At 38.1% G+C, this 27,356-nt stretch overlaps 1 long non-coding RNA gene across 1 annotated transcript; it reads right to left on the reverse strand.

Annotated features, from left to right (window-relative positions):
* Positions 1-8,128: 8,128 nt before the first annotated feature.
* On the reverse strand, positions 8,129-27,030 carry LOC134318748 (uncharacterized). The gene is made up of 3 exons (XR_010013424.1): positions 26,905-27,030; positions 9,147-9,193; positions 8,129-8,410 (listed from the first exon to the last, which is right to left on the reverse strand). It is a non-coding gene; the product is annotated as an uncharacterized LOC134318748 (long non-coding RNA).
* Positions 27,031-27,356: the final 326 nt, after the last annotated feature.

Below are 27,356 nucleotides of genomic sequence, written 5' to 3' on the forward strand. Positions count from 1 at the left end.
TTTGATTGAACAGGCACAAATTGTATAGCCACAACGGAGGACAAAAATGTCTTATTGATTTACTTTGTTTTGGAATAAGATGTCCAACAAGCTCACAGTCAGCCTGGTTGGTCATTTAGTGTATACAGTATAAATACATTAAGTAACATGTCAATCACTTACTTTTAAAACTGATCACAATGGATGATTGTACACGGTTAATGGAATTATAGAATATTTTTGCTGTGATTATAGATCATTTTAAATGTAAACTGCATTCACTGAAAATATAACTGATCGCCTACCTTAAATACTTCAAGTTTTGTAAAGTAAAGATGTCGAATTCTCGTACAATATCAGTTTGCTACCTCAGAACTATATGAATGTTCTTCTTTAGATATATCAGTGTTTGGTGGACAGGCGGTGCAGATCAGTTTAATTAATTGAAAACAATTCCATTTTAAAAAGAGTTATTAAAGCTACTTTTATTTTTACCAAAGTGAAAATATGTCAAAAGTTTTTGTTTTTCTAGCATTATGTGCTTCACAATTACAGGGTTAGTACTAGACATCAGAATTCTTATATTGGACATGGCAGTAGAAGAATGATGTACAGTATATTTATTTTTAATTATAGATTGAGGTGGATGCTTCAGCACAGTTCTGAGCTCAAACCATCAAATTATTATTACACAGCATTGTGGAATGCTCAAAAATTGGGCCCGTTTTGTCACTTATGACTGAGTTCATATACGACCTTTAAAGTGTTAATATCACTGCAAGCCTTTAAAAGTAGCACTATTTGAACATGAATTTTCCTTTTTTTTCTTCAAGTGAACGCTTTGTGCAAGCGTTTTTTTGTAAAGACAAGACTGAATTATCTCTCATTGAAGAAATGCTGCTCCAATCTGCAACTAACTGTTTAATGTGTTTAACTGTTTGACGAACCGCAGCTGATGAATCAGTTAATGAATCGACTCGGGGATTGTCCAATCACATGGCGTTTAAAAAAAATAAGCCAATAGTGACACACTTCTAATAAGAGTGGGTGTATATGGGGTGCAGAGAGCTGCGCCCATGTGGAAAATTTAAAACAACCAATTAAAGAGCAGCCTCACACCACGTGCTTGCCAAAAGTTCGTGCACGTACATAGACACTCATTAGACCGGCGCCCCGCGCATGGGACGTGTGCACAAAGTAAACAATTCAATACAAATATTTATTTATTTTAAAAATGCTATCATGACCATTAGACAAACAGTTAATTAGACCATTAGACAAACAGACTAATTAATTTCATAACTATTTTGCAGTATATAATTTGCTTGTTTTAACATCTTAATAATTTTAAGGCTATTGACCAGCCACCACTGACTGTACAGTTCACGCTACACAGCTTAATCTCTTGTAATCAGGAGTCTTTAAGTTGTTGCAGAACAGAGTTTTTATGAGCTAATAAGCAGCAAAAAATAAAAGAGGAAAAATGTGGATGAAGGAGCGGATTGCTGTTCTGTTCTGCAGCATGAGTTAAATTTTTGTGGTAAAAAAGTAGGTATAATGTTTTAAAGGATGATAATGTTACAAATACTGTAAAGCTTGTGTTTACTCTGTTTTTTGATGCTCCTTTCCCGGGTTTCTTCCACACAATTGCTTTCTCATTAGCTTTATAAACACACTCACACCCAGGGGAACTTTAGCATCTCAAAATTAGCCTGACTGCATGTCTTTGAACTGTGGAAGGAAACTGCAGCATCCAGAGGAAACCCACACAGACACAGGGAGAACATGCAAACTGCACAAATAGGACCCGAACTGCTGGAATTAAAACCAGAACTTTCTTGCTGTGAGGCAACATCGCTACCCACTGAGCCGCTGTGCCACCTTTTGTGCCATTTGTTGAAGCTCTTGAAAGTTTATTTAACTGACAAACTTACGCGTATTTCATAAATATGATAACAGTAATATGTGATGCCTGCATAAAAATTAAAACAAGTTGAAAATTAGACAAATTAGGACTAAGTACAACTGTTCTGGATGTTCCACAATTAAGAGTATAACTGCTAACAGGTAAGCTAATCAAGATCGAGTATATAAGATCTTTGCAAGGATGGGTCGTGGTTCACCACTTTTTGCCAAACTCTGGAGATAATAGAACAGTTTAGGGATGTTTCTCAGGACAAGGTTGCAAAGAACTTTATCAGACTGCAGTTCATAATATCATAAAAACATTAAAGGAGATATGTAAAATCTCACAACATGCAGGACAGAAACCATGGTGACCATCGAGCCCTCGGGTGGTATTGTTTGTCATGGATAGACAATCAAACTGGCTCAGGATTACCAATGTCCCAAATACCCTGGAGCTTTGCAGTACCTTCAGTACCAGCTGGGCCACCAAGCTGCAAGTTCATATATCAACACATCAGCTGTAAAAAAAAATATAAGAAATAACAATATGTTCTGATTAGTTTCATTATTTATTCTCCAAAACTACAGATTTTCCTCAGCACTTTCACTTCCTGGTTTTATATTTCATATCATCAGAATCAAAAGTCTGAAAACAAGACTGAGCCTCCTGATACCAGTAATTCTGCAGGTCCTGGTTTCTACTGGATCATCATTATGATTGCATCAGTTTCTGTACTGATGAACATCATCTGCTCGTGTGTGTTCTGCTGTAAAAAACAAGGTAAGAACTTCCTGCATCATTATTCCATTAAATTTAATCAAACAGCATTAAATAAAAATTCTATCAAATTTTAAGATGCCGGTGTGGTAGAAACCATAATATTGTATTGAACAGTATGGTGTGTTTGGGTACTGTACATGTACTGTGCTGTGAAAAAGTATTCATCCCTCACGTGTTTTTCTTTTCTCCAAATTTCTGCTAATTTGTCACATTTAAATGTTTTGATATTTCAAGTAATTTTAATGTAAGATAAAGACAACAAACGTAAACACAAAGTGCAGCTTTCTACATTATCATTACATTTATTAAAGATAACAGTTTATTTAAAAGAGCTTAATCAATTCAATTCAAAGAGCTTTATTAGCATGACTGTTGAAAAGGTTACAGTATTGCCAAAGCATTGAAGAGACATTTATATAAATATACAAAACTAAAGAAACATTTTTATGGAAAAAATAAAATTTTAAATAAAAAAAAGAAACATAAAAAGGAAATTACAAAAGGCAGATTTAAAAATAAATAAATAAATATATAAAAAAATCAAACATTGTCTCTGAGTGGGTCCATCAGGTTTGTTCCTGTGTTTGGTTGTATCAGTCCGTGTCTCTCAGACTGTGGCAGGCAGATACAGTGAGGAAAATAAGTATTTGATACACTGCTGATTTTGCAAGTTTTCCCACCTACAAAGAATGGAGAGGCCTGTAATTTTTATTGTAGGTACACTTCAACTGTGAGAGACAGAATCTAAAAAAAAATATCCAGAATAATCACATTGTATGATTTTTAAATAATTAAATTACATTTTATTGCATGAAATAAGTATTTGATCACCTACCAACCAGCAAGAATTCTGGCTCTCACAGACCTGTTAGTTTTTCTTTAAGAAGCTCCTCCTATTCTGCACTCATTACCTGTATTTATTGCACCTGTTTGAACTCGTAACCTGTATAAAAGACACCTGTCCACACACTCAATCAATCACACTCCTACCTCTTCACCATGGCCAAGACCAAAGAAGTCTAAGGACACCAGGGACAAAATTGTAGACCTACACAAGGCTGGGATGGGCTACAGGACAATAGCAAGCAGCTTGGTGAGAAGGCAACAACTGTTGGCGCAATTATTAGAAAATGGAAGAAACACAAGATGACTCAATCTTCCTCGGTCTGCTGCTCCATGCAAGATCTCACCTCGTTGGGTAAGAATGATCCTGAGAAAGGTCAGGAATCAGCCCAGAACCACACGGGAGGACCTGGTCAATGACCTGAAGAAAGCTGGGACCACGGTCTCAAAGATTACCGTTAGTAACACACTACGCCGCCATGGATTAAAATCTTGCAGGGCACGCAAGGTCCCCCTGCTCACACCAGCACATGTCCAGACCTGTTTGAAGATCACCAATGACCATCTGGATGATATAGAGGAGGCATGGGAGAAGGTCATGTGGTCAGATGAGACCAAAATAGAGCTTTTTGGTATCAACTTCACTCGCCGTGTTGGAGGAAGAAGGAGGATGAGTACAACCATCTTAACCGTGAAGCATGGGGGTGGAAACATCATACTTTGGGGGTGCTTTTCTGTAAAGAGGACAGGACGACTGCACCGTATTGAAGGGAGGATGGATGGGGTCATGTATCGTGAGATTTTGGCCAACAACCTCCTTCCCTCAGTAAGAGCATTGAAGATGGGTCGTGGCTGGGTCTTCCAGCATGACAATGACCTGAAACACACAGCCAGGGCAACTAAGGAGTGGCTCCGTAAGAAGCATTTCAAGGTCTTGGAGTGGCCTAGCCAGTCTCCAGACCTGAACCCAATAGAAAATCTTTGGAGGAAGCTGAAACTCAATGTTGCCCAGCGACAGCCCCTAAACCTGAAAGATCTGGAGAAGATCTGTATGGAGGAGTGGGCCAAAATCCCTGCTGCAGTGTGTGCAAACTTGGTCAAGAACTACAGGAAACGTCTGACCTCTGTAAAGGTTTCTGTACCAAATATTATGTTCTATTTTTCCATTGTATCAAATACTTATTTCATGCAATAAAATGCAAATTAATTATTTAAAAATCATACAATGTGATTTTCTGGATTTTTTTTATTTATTCTGTCTCTCACAGTTGAAGTGTCCCTACGATAAAAATTACAGGCCTCTCCATTCTTTGTAGGTGGGAAAACTTGGCAGTGTATCAAATACTTATTTTCCTCACTGTACATACTGAGCTGCTACAGTGCTGCTCTTCTTCTCCTCTCCCAGCATGATGAAGAGTTTCTGGGTGTTGGTGAGGGAGCAGAATGGAGTTTCTGGAATGTTCTGTAGTACACCTCTCGTATGTGAGTGTACTTTGGACACTCAGTTAAGAAGTGCAGCTCAGTCTCTGTGGTGTTGGTGTTGCACTGTGTACACACTCTTTGTTCTGTGGGGAGCCAGGAGTTCCTGTAGCGTCCGGTCTCGATGGACAGCTTGATTATTAGCGGGTATCGGCCCAGTTCTGCTCTGCAGTTGTTGTGTGTCGTGTTTCTGTGCACTTGAAGAATACTTAGATAACATGGTGGTAAAATACTCAGGATCTCTGTTGATGGCTTGTTTGGCGTCTGTTGCTACATTTACAGAATTATTCAGAACAAGTTACATAAATTCTTCATTGGTAAACAGACAGTGATGATCTAGTGCTTAAGATATTAGAGTTATATGTTATACATATTGGCTCAAAGGCTATGATGTGCACCTCTGTGTGTATTTAGTGTGTTTAAGTCTTTCTTATCTATCCTTTTCCTCTAGGATTTCTGCACCCCTGAACTTTGCACATATTAAAAATAGTTGTTTGTATTTTATGTTTTTGAGAATATTTTCTTTGTGAATGCATTTTTTTGTTTTTGTTTTTTAGAAAAGTGTGTCATCACCGGTGATTTAAATGAAAAGGTACATAAACTTTAATAAATAATGATTCAACAGTTAGTTCTGACTAACATTAAGCTCAGATTTGATAAAAGCAGTTTTTCTCTACGTTCAGGGGTGCTGTATGGAGGGGGGTTGGGATGAAAGCCTGAGACTGACAGGAACCCTAAAAAATATTTTTAGTTTAGTTATTTAGTTTTAACAAGGAAAAAAGATAAACTTCAATTTGAGAGTTTTACCATCATAACTGCATTTGAACTGCAAACAATAAAAGATGCACTTAGCACTTTTCTCACACAGAGTATCATTCTTGCATCAAATAGTGAATGAAGAGAATGAACAATCTTGCATGCACGCCTGCACAGTGTGATATATTTCAGGGTTAGTGTGGCCTGGGGGGTGGGGGCCAAAGTGATATCTTTTCATAGGGCCTCAGATGGGTCATTCCTGGGATTCGGTGCCTTTTGGACCTTAACACGTTTTGAAAATGAAAGATTGTTTTTATTAGTTTTTCATGTTTTATTATAAAAAGGACGTGTTATACTTTTCCAAACTAATATTGGTCAAGAACCTCATACTGTGACGTCCAGCCTGTTACATATTAGGTGATAACAGGGTGGACCATAACAGGGTGGACATTCTGACATAAAATTAGCCATTAGCTAGCGAATGAGCAAAACCATGCTAGCATAAAAGTGAATTTAGACAAATCATTCTCTGCTTTTTAGTGTTATTATTCTTAAAAAGATCAACTATCTAATAACAGGGTGGACATGTTATGGTTGACCTTATGAGACTTTTAAGATAAAATGTGGAAAAAACAACATTGAAATGAGGAGTTTAATAAGCCGCTCATCTTCCACAGTTGTTTTCCCTCCAAAAAGATCATGTGAGCTCCAGGAAATGATGTCAGTATGTAAAACAGCTCTTCATTTTAAGAGACAGTAGTAAGAAATAACAGGGTGGACAGAAACTTGAGGGACGTGTGAAAAACCCTCATAATCAGCAATAACATCAAACTCATAAAGAAAATAAATCCAGGGATTATTTAGCGTCGGATGCTCCCTTGTTCTTCAGTCAAAATACGATGCCTTAGTAGACAACATTTTAAATCATCTAGGATTTCAAACAGCCTCCTTCTCGGGAGCGCATGTAGGATAATGTAAAATGTGTCTATGTAGAGAGAGAGCTAGGTTTTCTAATGCACCCTATAGTGTGCTTCATAGTGTGCAAATCTATAAAAGTAATGTTTTTTTCAGACCCTGGGTCGTGACCCTTGGGTGGGTCACAAGCCCAAAAAATCGGTCGCAGAGAAAAATAATAATAATTAATTTACATTTTTGGTGTTTAGCAGAGGCTTTTATCCAAAGTAACTTAAATTACAGTTACATTATACAGTCTGAGCAATTGAGGGATAAGGGCCTTGCTCAAGGGCCCAACAGCAGCAACCTGGCAGTGGTGGGGCTTGAACTAGTGGCCTCTACTAGTCCAGTACCCTTACCACTAGGCTATGGCTACATAAACAAATATTAACAAGCACAAACACAACATGAACTTCGACATGGTCACACCTTGTGGAAGCTTTATGTTACACCTTGTAAACCACAGTGGGACGAGATTCCTATCACTTTTATTAATTAGTATATTTCGTTTTGATGCATCATTTGTGTCGCCTGGGTTGTGGTAAAAAATCATGAACAAAATGTGGGTCACTTGAAAAAAGTTTGAAAAACCCTGCAATAGACCACTGAAGTCGTGTCGTCATTTTGTAGTCCATGCCATGTTGTTATGCCCATATTTGGTAACCCGGGTCCAAGAGAAATTTTGAATGGAGATTTAGAAAATTGCCTCTCTCACATCCTGTAGTCATAAAAAATTTTCTAAAGCTGTTACATTTTGTTTTATGGAGATTCTTCTGTCTATTATCACTGAATCCTCTGAATTATGAAGTCGTTAAAGAGTCAAAATATGAATGTTGCTACATGTAAGCTAATGCTACTGCGCACTGAATTGACGTCACTAGACTGGAAGCCTCTTAAATAACCGCTTGAAGCAGTGTGATTCACCAGTGTAACAGTGCAGTGATATTTACAAGTTTTACTTTATATTTTTAGTAGCTGGCTACATTAAAGTAGAAAGCAATGATGGTCGGGTGTTACACCTTTGGTTGTACTCACCAAACTCGGGCCGCTCGTTCTGTTGATTTGATTGGTGTAGTTCAGTGACGTCTAATTAATGTGCAGTAGCATTAGCTTTCGTGTAGCATTATTAGTATTACGAGCCTTTAACAACCTCGTAATTCAGAGGATCCAGTGATGTACAGGAGGAAAATGTACACAGGACAAAACGTACAGGGTTCTGAACATGGACCCGGGTCTACAAAATGATGCACGACTTCAGTGGTCTATTGCATGAAAAAATATTTCTTCTCTCTCACTCACTGTCCCCACTGATATACAGTGACACTGTTACGACCTGTAGCGATCTAGAGGTGACAGTGGATGTAACATTATAATACTTAAAAATAATTAAATAATAACAAGGAAAACAATCTATCCAAAACACGCTATTTATTGATAGAAATTAGAATCATTACGAAAACCACAACAAAAAAGAAAACCATTTCTAAGCAAACTCTGTAAAAAAGAACGAAAACGATTAGACCGATAAAGTATATCAAATTACACAACAATCTAACCTAAAGAAAACACACAATCTCTATCAAACAGAGACCGTTTCCAAACTTCAAACACACACACGCTTGAACAAAGCACAACGTGCAAACGACACGCCCCCTCTCCTTCCGGTCCTCACTTTCCAGCCTTTTATACGCTGGCAAATAATGCCGGTACCTGAAACACACACACACACACACACACAACAAACACACACACACACACATACAACAAACACACTAGAGTGTCCACAGTCGTAACAGACACCTACTGGCAGGAGTAATTATACAACAACAACAACGCTTTCTCTGCAGCTTCTTTTTGGCCATTTTAATATAGAATTTTACAAAATATAAAGAAAATACTGAAAAAACACAGTCCGCTGTTCACATGTTCACTCACTGTATATAAATACACAGAGAGAGACGGTTCGAAATTTGTGCATATGTTAAGTTAAAAACGAGCATTTGTAACTTAAAATGTTTGTATCGTAAACTGTTCGTAACTCAAGGGTCGACTGTACACACATATTCACTTAGAATCAGTCAGTCTTAGATGAACTTGAGCACAGAGAAGCAACATTTCTGCAAAGTGAAGTATTAAGCACTTTGTTGTAGACGGTTTTATCAATTTTGTTGTAAGTGGTTTTATCAAAGTATTTCCAAACCGATGTGGTTACACTCATTACAGAAACATACTGATTTTTATTGCACTGCTCTCTTAGGGATTGAAGCTCACAGCCATTTAATATTTAGTCTTTTTGATTTGCCGTTTTGAGATTTGTCCAGATTATGAAAATATTTTAATAATGTTACTGACTCAGATGAGATTAACTTTATCATTTAAACTGTTTTTCTCTGCAGGACCGGGAAAATGAGTCTGAATTCACCCATGTGATCTACTCAAGCTTTACCTGATAGTCCAGCATTTACCGGAATCAACAGACGTCCTTTTGTGAACCTAAAAAGTAAAAAATTAAACCATACTAATAAATGACATATTAGAATATTCATACATATTTCAGTAATAAAATTAATCTAGAACGGTTCTCTTTTCCAAACAGATCTGGCATGTACAGTATTTGGTTCTGACTTGTCCTCATCACCTGTACTTGTTCTTTATTTACAGATTTATTCAGACTGTTGATCATGAAATTAATTGATTTCATCTGTTCTGACCATGTTAAAACTGTGTATAGAATTACTCAGCTCGTACCTGGTCATCACTGTTAGTGAAGATAAACGCTAACGTTTTAAAAAACTCCCAAACTAACCTAAACAAAACAAAATTGGTACCATGCCGGCAGGTAAGCAGGGGCGCGCATATACACTACTTTACACATCTACACTATATTGCCAAAAGTATTCGCTTGTCTGCTTTCACACGCATATGAACTTGAGTCACATCCCATTCTTAATCCATAGGGTTTAATATGATGTCGACCCACCCTCTGCAGCTATAACAGCTTCAACTCTTCTGGAAAGGCTTTCCACAAGGTTTAGGAGTGTGTTTATGGGAATTTTTGACCATTCTTCCAGAAGCACATTTGTGAGGTCAGACACTGATGTTAGACGAGAAGGCCTGGCTCACAGTCTCTGCTCTAATTCATCCCAAAGCTGTTCTATCAGGTTGAGGTCAGGACTCTGTGCAGGCCAGTCAAGTTCTTCCACACCAAACTGACTCATCCACGTCTTTATGGAGTTTGTGCTTTGTGCACTGGTGTGCAGTCATGTTGGAACAGAAGGGGACCATCCCCAAACTGTTCCCACAAAGTTGGGAGCATGAAATTGTCCAAAATCTCTTGGTGTGCTGAATCATTAAAAGTTCCTTTCACTGGAACTAAGGGGCCGAGCCCAACTCCTGAAAAACACCCCCCACACCATAATCCCCCATTCATCACAGTTTGCAGTCAGACAGGTACCGTTCTCCTGGCAACCACTAAACCCAGACATGTCTACCAGATTGCCAGACGGAGACACGTCTCTACTGCTCTAGAGTCCGAGGGCGGCGTGCTTTACACCACCACTGCATCCGACGCTGTGCATGGCACTTGGTGATTTAAGGCTTGGATGCAGCTGCTCGGCCATGGAAACCCATTCCATGAAGCTCTACACACTGTTCTTCAGCTGATCAGGTTTGGAGGTCTATAGTGATCAACTCTGCAGAAAGTTGGTGACCTCTGTGCACTATGTTCCTCAGCATCCGCTGACCCGCTCTGTCATTTTACGTGGTAACACTTGGTGGCCGAGTTGCTGTCATTCCCAATCACTTCCACTTTGTTATAATAGCACTGACAGTCGACTGTGGAATATTTAGTAGTGAGAAAATTTCATGACTGGACTTGTTGCACAGGTGGCATCACGGTACCACGCTGGAATTCACTGAGCTCCTGAGAGCGACCCGTTCTTTCACTAATGTTTGTAGAAGCAGTCTGCATGCCGAGGTGCTTGGTTTTATACACCTGTGTCCATGAAAGTGATTAAAACACCTGAATTCAATGATTTGGATGGGTGAGTGAATACTAATGGCAATATTGTGTATATTTTATTTTTTGAATATGGAATAATAGTGTAGTTAGGCTTTCTGTTCTGTTTGTTTTGCTTTAGAGATAAAGTTTAAAAAACAGACATATGGCAAATTGATCATGTTTTGTGTTCTTTATTGTCACCCATGGTCCAGCTTGTAAATATGAAGATCTGTAAATATTGTACCTAGCTGTTTTTTCTTTTCATACTCATATAATAAATATTAAAATATAATCATTTGTTGCAATTTTCTTTGTTAGTTATGTAAGTCCTTTACACAAGTTGACAATAAACGTTGGTGTATCCATTTACCCCTAGAGCCACCTTGTGGTCATAACAATTTAGGATCCTTAAATAGCCAATACACACATGATCATTTTCTCCTATCAGGTTCGGGCGGCACGGTGGCTAAGTGGGTAGCACTGTCACCTCACAGCAAGAAGATTCTGGGTTCAATCCACAGGTGGGGCGGTCCGGGTCCTTTCTGTGTGAAGTTTGCATGTTCTCCCTGTGTCTGTGTGGGTTTCCTCCGGGTGCTCCGGTTTCCTCCCACAGTCCAAAGACGTGCAAGTGAGGTGAACTGGAGACACTAAATTGTCCATGACTGTGTTTGATATAATCTTGTGAACTGATGAGTCTTGTGTAACCAGTAACCACCTGTCGTGGATGTAACTGAATGGTGTAAAACATGACATTAAAATCCTAATCAAACAAACAAACACTAAAACAATCAAACACGTTATTACTGCATACTATTGGCTATCCCTCGTTGCTGAGGCAAGGCAAGGCAAGTTTATTTGTGTAGCACCTTTCATACACAGTGGCAATTCAAAGTGCTTTACATAAGGAAAAAAATTTATTAAAAGCATTAAAACATTCCTGAGATCTAGAACCTCAGAAAGACTTCTTGCAAACATTTAGTTACAATTAAGACAACATGAAATTCAAACAAGAGAGATAAAAAATTAAGAACATGAAAAATTAAAAGAAAATATTGTAAAATATACCCTACAATTTGGGAAATACGAAATTAAAACAAGAGAGATAAGCAATTAAAACATGAAAACTAAAAGAAAATATAGTAAAATATACCCTACAATTTAAAATGTACACTACTCTATAAAAGGAATTATTAAGAGCATGAAAAACTAAAAGAAATATGGTAAAATGAGGGTAATAGCAAAAATGTTGAGCTCAATCATAGGCACAAGAAAAAAGAAAAGTTTTTAACCTGGATTTAAAGATTTCTACATTTGAGGAACATCTAATATCTCCTGGCAGTCTGTTCCAGTTCTATGCAGCCCAACAGCTAAATGCTGCTTCTCCATGTTTAGTTTGGACTCTGGGCTCAACTAGCTGACCTGAGTCCATGGATCTAAGAGATCTACTGGGTTTATATTCTCTAAACATTTCTGAGATGTATTCTGGGCCGAACCTATTCAATGATTTATAGACCAGTAGCAGCACTTTAAATTCTATTCTGTAACTAACTGGAAGCCAGTGTAGAGATTTTAGAACTGGAGTGATGTGCTCAGTTCTCTTCGTCTTAGTTAAAACTCTAGCAGCAGCATTCTGAATGAGCTGTAACTGTTTAATAGTCTTTTTGGGAAGTCCAGTTAAGAGACCATTACAATAGTCCACCCTACTGGAGATAAAAGCATGGATCAGCTTCTCTAGGTCTTGTTGGCACACTAGACCCTTGATTTTGGCTATATTTCTAAGATGGTAGAAGGCTGTTTTGGTGATGGTTTTAATATGGCTGGTGAATGTGAGATCTGAGTCTATTAGAACGCCAAGATTTCGGACTTGGTCTTTGGTTTTTAGAGCCCGGGAACTGAGGTGCTCACTGACACTGGTCCTCTTTTCTTTGCTGCCAAACACAACAATCTCTGTTTTGTCCTTAATTAACTGTAAAAAATTCTGGCTCATCCAGTTATTGATGTCCTCCAGACACTGACACAGTGAATCTATTGGGCTGTAATCATCTGGTGAGAGAGCCAGATATATCTGTGTGTCATCTGCATAACTATGGTAATCAATGTTGTTAGCCTGTAGCATTTGGCCTAATGGCAGCATATAAAGATTGAACAGAAGAGGTCCGAGAACTGATCCCTGGGGGATTCCACATGTCATAGCCACTCTGTCAGATTCACAGCTGCCAATAGTGACAAAATAACTCCGGTCTTCTAAATAAGACCTGAACCAATTAAGGACTGTTCCGGAAAGTCCAACCCAGTTTTCCAACCTGTCCAGCAGTATTCTATGATCTACAGTGTCAAAGGCAGCACTAAGATCCAGTAAAACCAGAACTGATATTTTACCCGAGTCAGTATTCAGCCGTAAATCATTTAACACTTTTATGAGAGCCGTTTCAGTGCTGTGGTGAGTTCGAAAGCCTGACTGAAATTTGTCAAAATAACCACTGGAATTCAAAAAACTGCTGACTTGACTGTAAACAACTTTCTCAATGATCTTAGCTATGAAAGGAAGATTTGAGACCGGCCTGTAGTTGTTTAACACAGACGAATCCAGAGTTCTCTTTTTTAGGAGTGGCTTAATGGCAGCTGTTTTCAGTGACTTTGGGAAAACGCCTGATGCTAGTGAGCCATTAACTATTTGTTGCAAATCAGTTTTTACAGAGTTAAAAATAGTTTTGAAAAATTCAGATGGCAGCATGTCGAGACAACATGTCGATGATTTAAGATGCTGAACTGTTTTCTCCAGAGTGTTTTGGTCTATTGTATTAAATTGTGACATAATAGTCATGTTATTTCTAGGTGTCTGTAGGGGCGGCATGGTTTCATCGTTTGACTGAGTGGCGTTGATGGTCAGTCTAATAGTTTTGATTTTTTCACAGAAGAAATGAGCAAACTCATTACATTTCTCTGTGGACAGAAGTTCTGGTGTGATCTGTTTTGGAGGATTTGTAAGCTTGTCGACCACGTTGAATAAAGTGCGGGTGTTGTTGATGTTCCTGTTAATGATCTTAGAGAAGTGCAGCTGTCTATCCCTGCATAACTCCGAGTTAAAACTACAAAGGCTTTGCTTATAGAGATCATAGTGGATTTGAAGTTTAGTTCCTCCACTTACCTTCAGCTCTCCTGCATTCTCTTTTCAGAGCTATTACCATCATTGTGTTACGCCATGGTGCTTTCTGTTTGCTCAACGTTTTCATGACTTTTACCGGGGCAACCACATCCATGACAGTCAATATTTTCACGTTAAAGTTATCCAGGAGTTCATCAACTGACTCTGCAATTAAAGTTGGTGATATACAGTAGCTATGGCCCCCATAAACTGAGAACTATTACTTTCATTGATGCACCTTTTCTTAAAAGAAACAGAGCTAGTTTGAGCATCTGGAGTGATCAGCATTTCAAAGAAGACACAAAAATGATCAGAGAGGGCCAAGTCCTTGACCATAACAGAAGAAATGTTAAGACCTTTAGAAATAACTAGATCCAGAGTGTGCCCTCGAGTATATGTAGGCCCTTTCACATGTTGCAATAGACCAAACGTGTAAAAAAGTGTTATTGTCCTTGTTATTATCTAAGTGGATGTTAAAATCCCCAGTTATGATTAAAAAGCTGTACTCAGTGGAGATAACTGAGAGTAGTTCAGCAAATTCATCTATAAAATGTGCAGAGTATCTTGGAGGTTTATAAATGGTTAAAAATAAAATTTTGGGAGTACCCTTCAAAATAAAACATAGGTATTCAAAAGACATAAAATTGCCAAGTACAGTCTCTTTGCACTGGAACACATCTTTAAATAAGGCAGCTACTCCTCCACCTTTCCTACCACTTCGACACACATTCATAGAACTGAAGTTTGCTGGTGCTGTTTCATTAAGAACAGTGGCACTGCTGCCTTCTGCTAACCATGTTTCAGTTAGAAACAGAAAATCTAAACTGTAGGATAGAATTATGTCATTCACTAAAAATGATTTGTTGGCTAGAGATCTAATATTAAGCAGAGCTAGCTTTGAATAGCTACTACAAAGAGCTTTTGTAGTAGAGTTAATAGAATTAGTTGGCATGGTAACACTATTTGGACCTGATTGGTTTCTTTTAAATGACACTAATGACTTTACAGCATTTAGCAGACGCTTTTATCCAAAGCGACTTACACAATGAGCTGAACACGATGAGCAATTGAGGGTTAAGGGCCTTGCTCAGGGACCCAACAGTGGTAACTTGGTGGTGGCGGGGCTTGAACCGGCAACCTTCTGTTTACTAGTCCAGTACCTTAACCACTGAGCTATCACTGGCCCCGTATTCAGCTAGTTTATGTGTTTTGGGCTGAGTTGCCAATAGATGCATTCTTATCAGTCCAAAACGAGACTACAAGAGTTTAAAATTACCAGTTCAGAGACAATGTAAGTTTTTTTTTATTGAATATATTGTGTTAAATAAAAAGAGAGAACTTTAATAAAGTGTGGTCAGTTGACAGTTAAACACATTTTTTAAAAATGGCTTCTCTCTCTAACACAGTGTTACTTCCTGTACAGACCATGTGGTTTATTACTGGCAGTACATTGAAGAACAGCTTTTTATTTCTTCCGTTTTCTTGCTTGGTCACTCACAACAGACTTCAGCAACAAAACAGCAAAACAACAAACTACTGTGTGTTTCAAATTAGAATATATTTATATCCCTAACAAAATAATCTGCAGTGTTTATTTTACTACAGTACATCAGAACTCTGTTTAACCCAGTTTATGTGTAGCAGTACACTTTACTTCCACCATCAGCACTCCTGATAGATCCTCTGTATTATTAATCTTATCCATCTTCTGTACAGAACTGCTGGTTTAGCTGATAGACACAGTCACAGATGATGTGAGTGGGATTAAACACAGGTAGACATTAGAGGAGAAAGACTTGTTGGATAAACCAGTTAAACATCGATCAGGTCGGTGGGACTGTTGATCATGTTGGACACACCCATACCATAATGAGCAGGAGAGGAAAGCCACCAAAAACATCACTGATGCAGCTGAAAAGGCATCAAGGTGGCTGTGGATCAAAAGGGGTGATCCATCCAAATACATTTACACACACTACACTTACACACACAAACACACTACACTTGCAAACACACATATACACACTACACTTACACACATATACTACACTTACACACACACATATGCACACTACACTTACACACACATATACACACTACACTTACACACATACACACACATATACACACTACACTTACACATATATACACACTACACTTACATACACATTTACACACTACACTTACACACACACATAAACACACTACACTTACACACACATATACACACTACACTTACACACACACACACATAAACACACTACACTTACACACACATATACACACTACACTTACACACACATATACACACTTCACTTACACATATATACACATTACACTTACACACACATATACACACTACACTTATACACACACACATAAACACACTACACTTACACATACACACTACACTTACACACACAAAAATAAACACACCACACTTACAGACTACACTTACACACACACAAACACACTACATTTACACACACATAAACACATTACACTTACACACACTACACTTACACACACATACACAGTACACTTACACACACATATACACACTACACTTACACACATATATATACACATTACACTTACACACACATATGCACACTACACTTACACATATATACACACTACACTTACACATAAACACACTACACTTACACACACTACACTTACACACACATACACAGTACACTTACACACACATAGACACACTACACTTACACACACATACACAGTACACTTACACACACATAAACACATTACACTTACACACACTACACTTACACACACATACACAGTACACTTACACACACATAGACACACTACACTTACACACACATACATATATACACATTACACTTACACACACATATACACACTACACTTACACATATATACACACTACACTTACACATAAAAACACTACACTTACACACACAAACACATTACACTTACACACACAGACTAAACTTACACACACACACAAACATACACACCACATTTACACACACAAACACACTACACTTACACACACAGATAAAGACTCTACACTTGCACACACCGACATATACAGACTACACTTACACACAAACACATGAACACACAATTACACACACATAAACACACTACACTTACACACATATACACACCACACTTACACACACACACACATAAACACACTACACTTACACACATATACTTATACACACCACACTTACACACACATACATATACACACTACACTTACACACACACACACATAAACACACTACACTTACACACATATATTTCTACACACCACACTTACACACACACTACACTTACACACACAAACATATACACACTACAATTACACAAATATACACACTACACTTGCACACACACACATATATACACACTACACTTACACACACATATACACACTTCACTTACACGCACATATACACACTACACTTACACGCACACACATACACACTACACTTGCACACACACACATATATACACACTACACTTACACACACATATACACACTTCACTTACACGCACATATACACACTACACTTACACGCACACACATATACACACTACACGTAAACACACACACATATACACACTACACTTGCACACACACACACATATATACACACTACACTTACACACACATATATACACACTAAACGTAAACACACACACATATATACACACTACACTTACACACACTACACTTACACACAATACACTTAAACACACAAACATAAACACTACACTTACACACACACTACACTTACACACAAATATATAAACACTACACTTACACACATACACACTACACTTACACACACACATATACACACTACACTTACACACAATACATTTAAACATAATCATATAAACACTACACTTACACACACATATACACACTACACTTACACACACAAACATAAACGCTACACTTATACACACACATAAACTATAGTTACACACACATACACACTACACTTATACACACACATATACACTACACTTACACACACATACACACTACACTTACACACACATATACACACTACACTTACACACACAAACATAAACGCTACACTTATACACACACATAAACTATAGTTACACACACATACACACTACACTTACACACACATGCACACTACACTTACACAAAAACATATACACACTATACGTATACACACATACACACTATACGTATACACACAAACACACTACACTTACACACACATAGATATACACACTACACTTACACACACATACAGACTACACTTACACATATGCACACTACACTTACACACAAACATATAAACACTATACTTATACACACACACATACACACTGCACTTACACACACATATACACACTACAATTACACACACATATACACTGCACTTACACACAAACACTTACACACATATACACTACACTCACACATGCTACACCTACACACATACACACTACACTTACACATTACACTTACACACACATATATACACACTACACTTACACGCACACACATATACACACTACACTTAAACACACACACACTACACTTACACACACATATACACACTACACTTACACACACAGATATATATATATATATATATATAATCACTACACTTACACACACATATACACACTACACTTACACACACTACACTTACTCACATATATATATATATATATATATGTAAACACTACACTTACACACACATACACACTACACTTACACACACAAATATATATATAAACACTACACTTACACACACATATACACACTACACTTACACACACTACACTTACACACAAACATATACACACTATACTTATACACTCAGACACACTACACTTACACTTACACACACAAACATATAAACACTACACTTATACACACACATATACACTACACTTATACACACACAAATACACTACACTTACACACACATATACACACTACACTTACACACATATACACACTACACTTACACACACATATACACACTACACTTACACACACAATACACTTACACACAAACATATACACACTATACTTATACACTCATACACACTACACTTACACACAAACATATAAACACTACACTTATACACACACATATACACTACACTTCCACAAACATATACACACTACACTTACACACACATATACACTGCACTTACACACATTTACTTACACACACACATACACTACACTTACACACATACACTTACACACACATACACACACTACATACACACATACACAATACACTGACACACAAACATATAAACAGTACACTTGCACACACATATACACTGCACTTACACACATTTACTTACACACACATATACACTACACTTACACACATACACTTACACACACATACACACACTACACTTACACACATACACAATACACTTACACACAAACATATAAACACTACACTTACACACACATACAAACTACACTTACACACAAACATATACACACTACAATTACACACATATACACACTACACTTGCACACACACACACATACAGTGTATCACAAAAGTGAGTACACCCCTCACATTTCTGCAAATATTTCATTATATCTTTTCATGGGACAACACTATAGACATGAAACTTGGATATAACTTAGAGTAGTCAGTGTACAGCTTGTATAGCAGTGTAGATTTACTGTCTTCTGAAAATAACTCAACACACAGCCATTAATGTCTAAATAGCTGGCAACATAAGTGAGTACACCCCACAGTGAACATGTCCAAATTGTGCCCAAATGTGTCGTTGTCCCTCCCTGGTGTCATGTGTCAAGGTCCCAGGTGTAAATGGGGAGCAGGGCTGTTAAATTTGGTGTTTTGGGTACAATTCTCTCATACTGGCCACTGGATATTCAACATGGCACCTCATGGCAAAGAACTCTCTGAGGATGTGAGAAATAGAATTGTTGCTCTCCACAAAGATGGCCTGGGCTATAAGAAGATTGCTAACACCCTGAAACTGAGCTACAGCATGGTGGCCAAGGTCATACAGCGGTTTTCCAGGACAGGTTCCACTCGGAACAGGCTTCGCCAGGGTCGACCAAAGAAGTTGAGTCCACGTGTTCGGCGTCATATCCAGAGGTTGGCTTTAAAAAATAGACACATGAGTGCTGCCAGCATTGCTGCAGAGGTTGAAGACGTGGGAGGTCAGCCTGTCAGTGCTCAGACCATACACCGCATACTGCATCAACTCGGTCTGCATGGTCGTCATCCCAGAAGGAAGCTGACGCACAAGAAAGCCAGCAAACAGTTTGCTGAGGACAAGCAGTCCAAGAACATGGATTACTGGAATGCCCTGTGGTCTGACGAGACCAAGATAAACTTGTTTGGCTCAGATGGTGTCCAGCATGTGTGGCGGCGCCCTGGTGAGAAGTACCAAGACAACTGTATCTTGCCTACAGTCAAGCATGGTGGTGGTAGCATCATGGTCTTGGGCTGCATGAGTGTTGCTGGCACTGGGGAGCTGCAGTTCATTGAGGGAAACATGAATTCCAACATGTACTGTGACATTCTGAAACAGAGCATGATCCCCTCCCTTCGAAAACTGGGCCTCATGGCAGTTTTCCAACAGGATAACGACCCCAAACACAACCTCCAAGATGACAACTGCCTTGCTGAGGAAGCTGAAGGTAAAGGTGATGGACTAAACCCAATTGAGCACCTGTGGCGCATCCTCAAGTGGAAGGTGGAGGAGTTCAAGGTGTCTAACATCCACCAGCTCCGTGATGTCATCATGGAGGAGTGGAAGAGGATTCCAGTAGCAACCTGTGCAGCTCTGGTGAATTCCATGCCCAGGAGGGTTAAGGCAGTGATAATAATGGTGGTCACACAAAATATTGACACTTTAGGCACAATTTGGACATGTTCACTGTGGGGTGTACTCACTTATGTTGGCAGCCATTTAGACATTAATGGCTGTGTGTTGAGTTATTTTCAGAAGACAGTAAATCTACACTGCTATACAAGTTGTACACTGACTACTCTTAGTTATATCCAAGTTTCATGTCTATAGTGTTGTCCCATGAAAAGATATAATGAAATATTTGCAGAAATGTGAGGGGTGTACTCACTTTTGTGATACACTGTATATATATATAAATATATAAATATATATATATAATAGATATATAAATATATATTATATATATATATATATATATATATATATATACAGTGTATCACAAAAGTGAGTACACCCCTCACATTTCTGCAAATATTTCATTATATCTTTTCATGGGACAACACTATAGACATGAAACTTGGATATAACTTAGAGTAGTCATTGTACAGCTTGTATAGCAGTGTAGATTTACTGTCTTCTGAAAATAACTCAACACACAGCCATTAATGTCTAAATGGCTGGCAACATAAGTGAGTACACCCCACAGTGAACATGTCCAAATTGTGCCCAAATGTGTCGTTGTCCCTCATGTGTCAAGGTCCCAGGTGTAAATGGGGAGCAGGGCTGTTAAATTTGGTGTTTTGGGTACAATTCTCTCATACTGGCCACTGGATATTCAACATGGCACCTCATGGCAAAGAACTCTCTGAGGATGTGAGAAATAGAATTGTTGCTCTCCACAAAGATGGCCTGGGCTATAAGAAGATTGCTAACACCCTGAAACTGAGCTACAGCATGGTGGACAAGGTCATACAGCGGTTTTCCAGGACAGGTTCCACTCGGAACAGGCTTCGCCAGGGTCGACCAAAGAAGTTGAGTCCACGTGTTCGGCGTCATATCCAGAGGTTGGCTTTAAAAAATAGACACATGAGTGCTGCCAGCATTGCTGCAGAGGTTGAAGACGTGGGAGGTCAGCCTGTCAGTGCTCAGACCATACGCCGCACACTGCATCAACTCGGTCTGCATGGTCGTCATCCCAGAATGAAGCTGACGCACAAGAAAGCCCGCAAACAGTTTGCTGAAGACAAGCAGTCCAAGAACATGGATTACTGGAATGCCCTGTGGTCTGACGAGACCAAGATAAACTTGTTTGGCTCAGATGGTGTCCAGCATGTGTGGCGGCGCCAAAGACAACTGTATCTTGCCTACAGTCAAGCATGGTGGTGGTAGCATCATGGTCTTGGGCTGCATGAGTGTTGCTGGCACTGGGGAGCTGCAGTTCATTGAGGGAAACATGAATTCCAACATGTACTGTGACATTCTGAAACAGAGCATGATCCCCTCCCTTCGAAAACTGGGCCTCATGGCAGTTTTCCAACAGGATAACGACCCCAAACACAACCTCCAAGATGACAACTGCCTTGCTGAGGAAGCTGAATGTAAAGGTGATGGACTAAACCCAATTGAGCACCTGTGACGCATCCTCAAGTGGAAGGTGGAGGAGTTCAAGGTGTCTAACATCCACCAGCTCCATGATGTCATCATGGAGGAGTGGAAGAGGATTCCAGTAGCAACCAGTGCAGCTCTGGTGAATTCCATGCCCAGGAGGGTTAAGACAGTGCTGGATGATAATGGTGGTCACACAAAATATTGACACTTTGGGCACAATTTGGACATGTTCACTGTGGGGTGTACTCACTTATGTTGCCAGCTATTTAGACATTAATGGCTGTGTGTTGAGTTATTTTCAGAAGACAGTAAATCTACACTGCTATACAAGTTGTACACTGACTACTCTAACTTATATCCAAGTTTTATTTCTATAGTGTTGTCCCATGAAAAGATATAATGAAATATTTGCAGAAATGTGAGGGGTGTACTCACTTTTGTGATACACTGTATGTGTGTGTGTGTGTGTGTGTGTATATGTATATATATACATATATATATATATATATGTATATATATATATATATCATATATATATATATATATATATATATATATATATATATATATATATATATATATATAAATAATACACACTACATAGACAAAAGAACTCGCTTGTAGTTCTACAATTACTGACTGTAGTCCATCTCTTTTTTTCTACATGTTTCCCCTTCATGCTGTTCTTCAATGGTCAGGACCCCCACAGGACAGGTATTATTTAGGTGGTGGATCATTCTCAGCACTTCAGTGACACTACCATGGTGGTGGTGTGTTATTGTGTGTTGTGATGTAAATGTAAATGTTGTGATGGTATGAGAAGTGCTGCTGAACTTTTAAAATACAATGTCCACTGTATTAGACATTCCTACCTAGTTGGTCCACCTTGTAGATGTAAAGTCAGAGATGATCGCTTCATCTTCTAGACCTTCATCAGTGGTCACGGGACACTGCCCACAGGGTGCTGTAGGCTGGATATTTTTGGTTGGTGGACCACTCAGTCCAGCAGTGATGTGTTTAAAAAATTAGCACTGCTGTGTCTGATCCATTCATACCAGCGCAACACACACTAACACACCACCATGTCAGTGTCACTGCAGTGATGAGAATGATCCACCACCCAAATTATACCTGCTCTGTGGTGGTCCTGTGGGGGGTCTGACCACTGAAGAACAGGGTGAAAGCAGGTTAAAAAGTATGTTGAGAAACAGATGGGCTAAAGTTAGTAATTGTAGAACTACAGAATGCTTATACATAGTAAGTTTTTTAGGATGAACCCAAGTTCATATGCATGTATAAATAACAAAGCTGGAGGTAATATTGTTATTGAACATTTTAAAATAGTTAGAATTTTGCTAAACCAGATTTTGCCACTGTCTCCATTAATTAATAGGAATTATAAAGCCAAGTGAACTTCATGACAGCAGGGCTGAGTGGTGATTTAAGAAAATGCAGAGGATTACTGATTACAAGACAGAGCTGACAAGAGCATGATTGAAATGATAGATATTTAGAGCAGCTATATTATACAGATTTTTATCAAATTTTACCTTTATTATTAAAAAGTTATTGTGAACATTATTTACTGATTTGTACAGCATTGTTACCTATTTTACTCAGGTGCAGTGTGACATTACATGGGTACATTTTAATGTGCAGAATTTAACAAATCACACCCAAAATTTGTTGTTGTTGTTGTTGTTAATAAACTAGTTTAAATATTACACAATTATTTGAGATGTATGGGCTGTATAGTGGCTTAGTGGGTAGCCTTGTTGATTCACAGCAAGAAGGTCCTGGGCTCCATTTACAGGTGGATTCTTTCTGTGAGGAGTTTGCATGTTCTCCCCATGTCTATGTGTGTTTTTTCTGGGTGCTTTAGTTTTCTTCCACAGTCCAAAGACATGCAAGTGAGGTGCATTGAAGACACAAAACTGCATATGACTGTGTTTGATTTTAAATTTGTGAACTAATAAATCTATAGATGTGAATAGATGTGTAATGAGTAACTACCTGCCCTGTAATGGATGTAACCATGTTAAAATCCTAATAAATAAATTAAAAATTAAGATAAATGTCTGACAGACAGGTCAATAAATCAAGTGTGCTACCCATCATTTGTAATAAAATATAAGCCTATCGAGATGTGCTACCTATAGTTTATAATAATATACAGACCTATAGAGATGTCCTACCTATAGTTTATAATATTATACAGACCTATAGAGATGTGCTACCTGTAGTTTATAATAATATACAGACCTATAGAGATGTGCTACCACTAATTATAATAATATACAGACCTATAGAGATGTGCTACCACTAATTATAATAATATACAGACCTATAGAGATGTGCTACCACTAATTATAATAATATACAGACCTATAGAGATGTGCTACCACTAATTATAATAATATACAGACCTATCGAGATGTGCTACCTGTAGTTTATAATAATATACAGAGCTATCGAGATGTGCTACCTGTAGTTTATAATAATATACAGACCTATAGAGATGTGCTACCACTAATTATAATAATATACAGAGCTATCGAGATGTGCTACCTGTAGTTTATAATAATATACAGAGCTATCGAGATGTGCTACCACTAATTATAATAATATATAGAGCTATCAAGATGTGCTACCTATAGTTTATAATAAGATATAAAGCTATCAAGATGTGCTACCTATAGTTTGTAATAAGATAAACATAATTCTAATAAAAATAGATCAATAAAACTTAAATATTTACTACAGGAATACATTTCGATAGGGTAGGACAAATCGACAGATAAATCTATAAATCTGCGCTACCGTAGGAAGTTTCGATAGGGTAGGACAAATCGACAGATAGATCTATAAATCTGCACTACGGTAGGAAGTTTCGATAGGGTAGGACAAATCGACAGAACACCGGGAGTCTTCATCTCGTGTGTTAGCGGACAGAGTGCTTCGAACTGTACCGCGCCATTTTCAGCGTGTGCGTGGGTGTGTACGTAGTTGTATGTGAGGCCGCGTGGACCCACTTCTCTTTGCTTCTCCTCTACCAGTTCTAACACAATGTACCCTGCCATGCAGACATCCTTTAGTGGGCTTCCCACAATTAAAAGCCGATAATTGTTGTTTATTGAAGTGATTTGTGCTGTTGAATGTTCTATGTTACTTATGTAGTATTTGATAATTTAAGCCATTTTCAGTTTATTGTAAATGACAATTCAGGAAGGTGAGCTGTGGTAATACAGCCTAAACGTTTTAAGGGAAAACACAGACTGTAATTATATAGTACATGAGTAATTGATTAAGTTAAACACTTGTGTTTTTTTTGTGTGTTTATATTAATTGTACAATATTAACGTTGAAGTGAATGTGTTGATATTTGAACTAAATTGAAACGATAACCCTAGATGCAAATTTTATTATATTAATTGAATTCTAAATAATAAACAACTACATTTGTTATACCTTTGACTACTGCCTATTATAGTTATTTACTGGCCTAGGAGTAGGGGCATCTCTCCTTTTCTGCTAGATTTGGGGAGGGTGGGAGTAGGCATTACATCTCTATATGTTAGGCTTACATTTCATACTTCAGGGGGGCTACCGTGATTTTCCCAGTTCTTTTCCTGAAGCCCACCTCACCACATCTTAAGCATTTAATCTAAGAGTTCACTGCAGCAGAATAGGTAACAACATACACACAGAGGTGAGTATCGAGATTAAAAGTATCGGGGGTGGGGACACAGATCCTGTCACTTCCTCGGTTAAGTACTGTCAATTCATCCCCTACTGGGCGGGAATAAAACACCTGCTTACACTTAGTACTAATACTACTACTGTACTTAGTAGTAATTGTGGCGCGCTACGAGTAAAGACCCACCGGGCTCTGCACGTTCCAGTGTTGCCAGGTTGGGCGGTTATCCACCAAACTATTAAATAGCAGGTAAATAACACTTCTATTAAAAAGGAAATATTCCGTTTTAAGAAGCTCCAGCATTGAAGAAGGTTATTAAAAGTAAAGTCAATTTTAATGCTGATTTGGCTTAATAGTGTTGGTCAGTCTGTATCATATTGTTGAAAGAAAAATATTTTTCCATGCATTCCCACTGGCATGTTCTGGGGTTCAACTGAGTGTCATCATTACACACAAGTTAGCAGCCAAATGATAAAGTATTGCAAAGGAATATCTTTGAAATTCTTCCTCATAATGGTTGCTATATATATTTTTTTACTTGTCAGGGAAAATAGAAAGAGAAAAAAAGCTTATTATTATTAGTATGCAGGTCAGGTCGTGATGTAATTCTACATGGCACTCACTGCCTGTATAGGTAAATAAATTAGTGACCACATAAACATTTTTTTACAATGTGTTAACTTATATTAATTCTAAATAAAACCTAATCATTATTTTTTTTTTGCAATAGTGTTTTCTCGAAATAAATAAAATATTTTTCAGTGTTTTGTTATATTGCCAAAAATATCGTTATCGCAAAAATAACCTAAAATATCGTGATATTATTTTAGGGCCATATCGCCCACCCCTAGTCCCAAGTAACTAATTTAAAAGACATAGAATCCTGAGACCTGGGTTATTTTCGGCTTTCTAAAATGGCCACTTATTTTTAACAACATTTCAGGCATAGTAAAGATATTATTGCTCATTATTATAAACTGTTTAAGTTTATGACTTACCATCGAACTTCAGGGTTTAGCATGTTAGCATGGCGGTGCGGCTTCACCAACGTCTTTTTATCCATTTCTCACTGTCCAGGTAACAGTTTAGCCGTTGACGAGATCATTCCGTCGTCAGATTCTTGTCCTTTAATAAGTTCTGACTCAATAACACATGTGGCAGGAAGCTCGAGCAGTGTTGCCAACTCCTCAGTAAGGAAAGCAGCTATTGGCTGTCCTAAAAGTCGCTAGAAGTCGCTAAATGACGTCATCGCCTAATTTGCATAAGGTCCATTTGCGTGTAATTGACGCTGTAGAAGAGAGGAATAACATCGTGGGATTTACAAAGTGGGTAAAAAAACCACCCTAAATATGTTTAGAACTACAAATGAACCTTCTTCTGTTTTTGTTTTTTAAGACAACACTGAGCTACTCTGGGCAGGGTTGCCAGATTGCGACAGTAATCTTCAGCC

This window comes from Trichomycterus rosablanca, chromosome 1 (assembly GCF_030014385.1).
Source record: "Trichomycterus rosablanca isolate fTriRos1 chromosome 1, fTriRos1.hap1, whole genome shotgun sequence".
Classification (NCBI taxonomy): domain Eukaryota; kingdom Metazoa; phylum Chordata; class Actinopteri; order Siluriformes; family Trichomycteridae; genus Trichomycterus; species Trichomycterus rosablanca.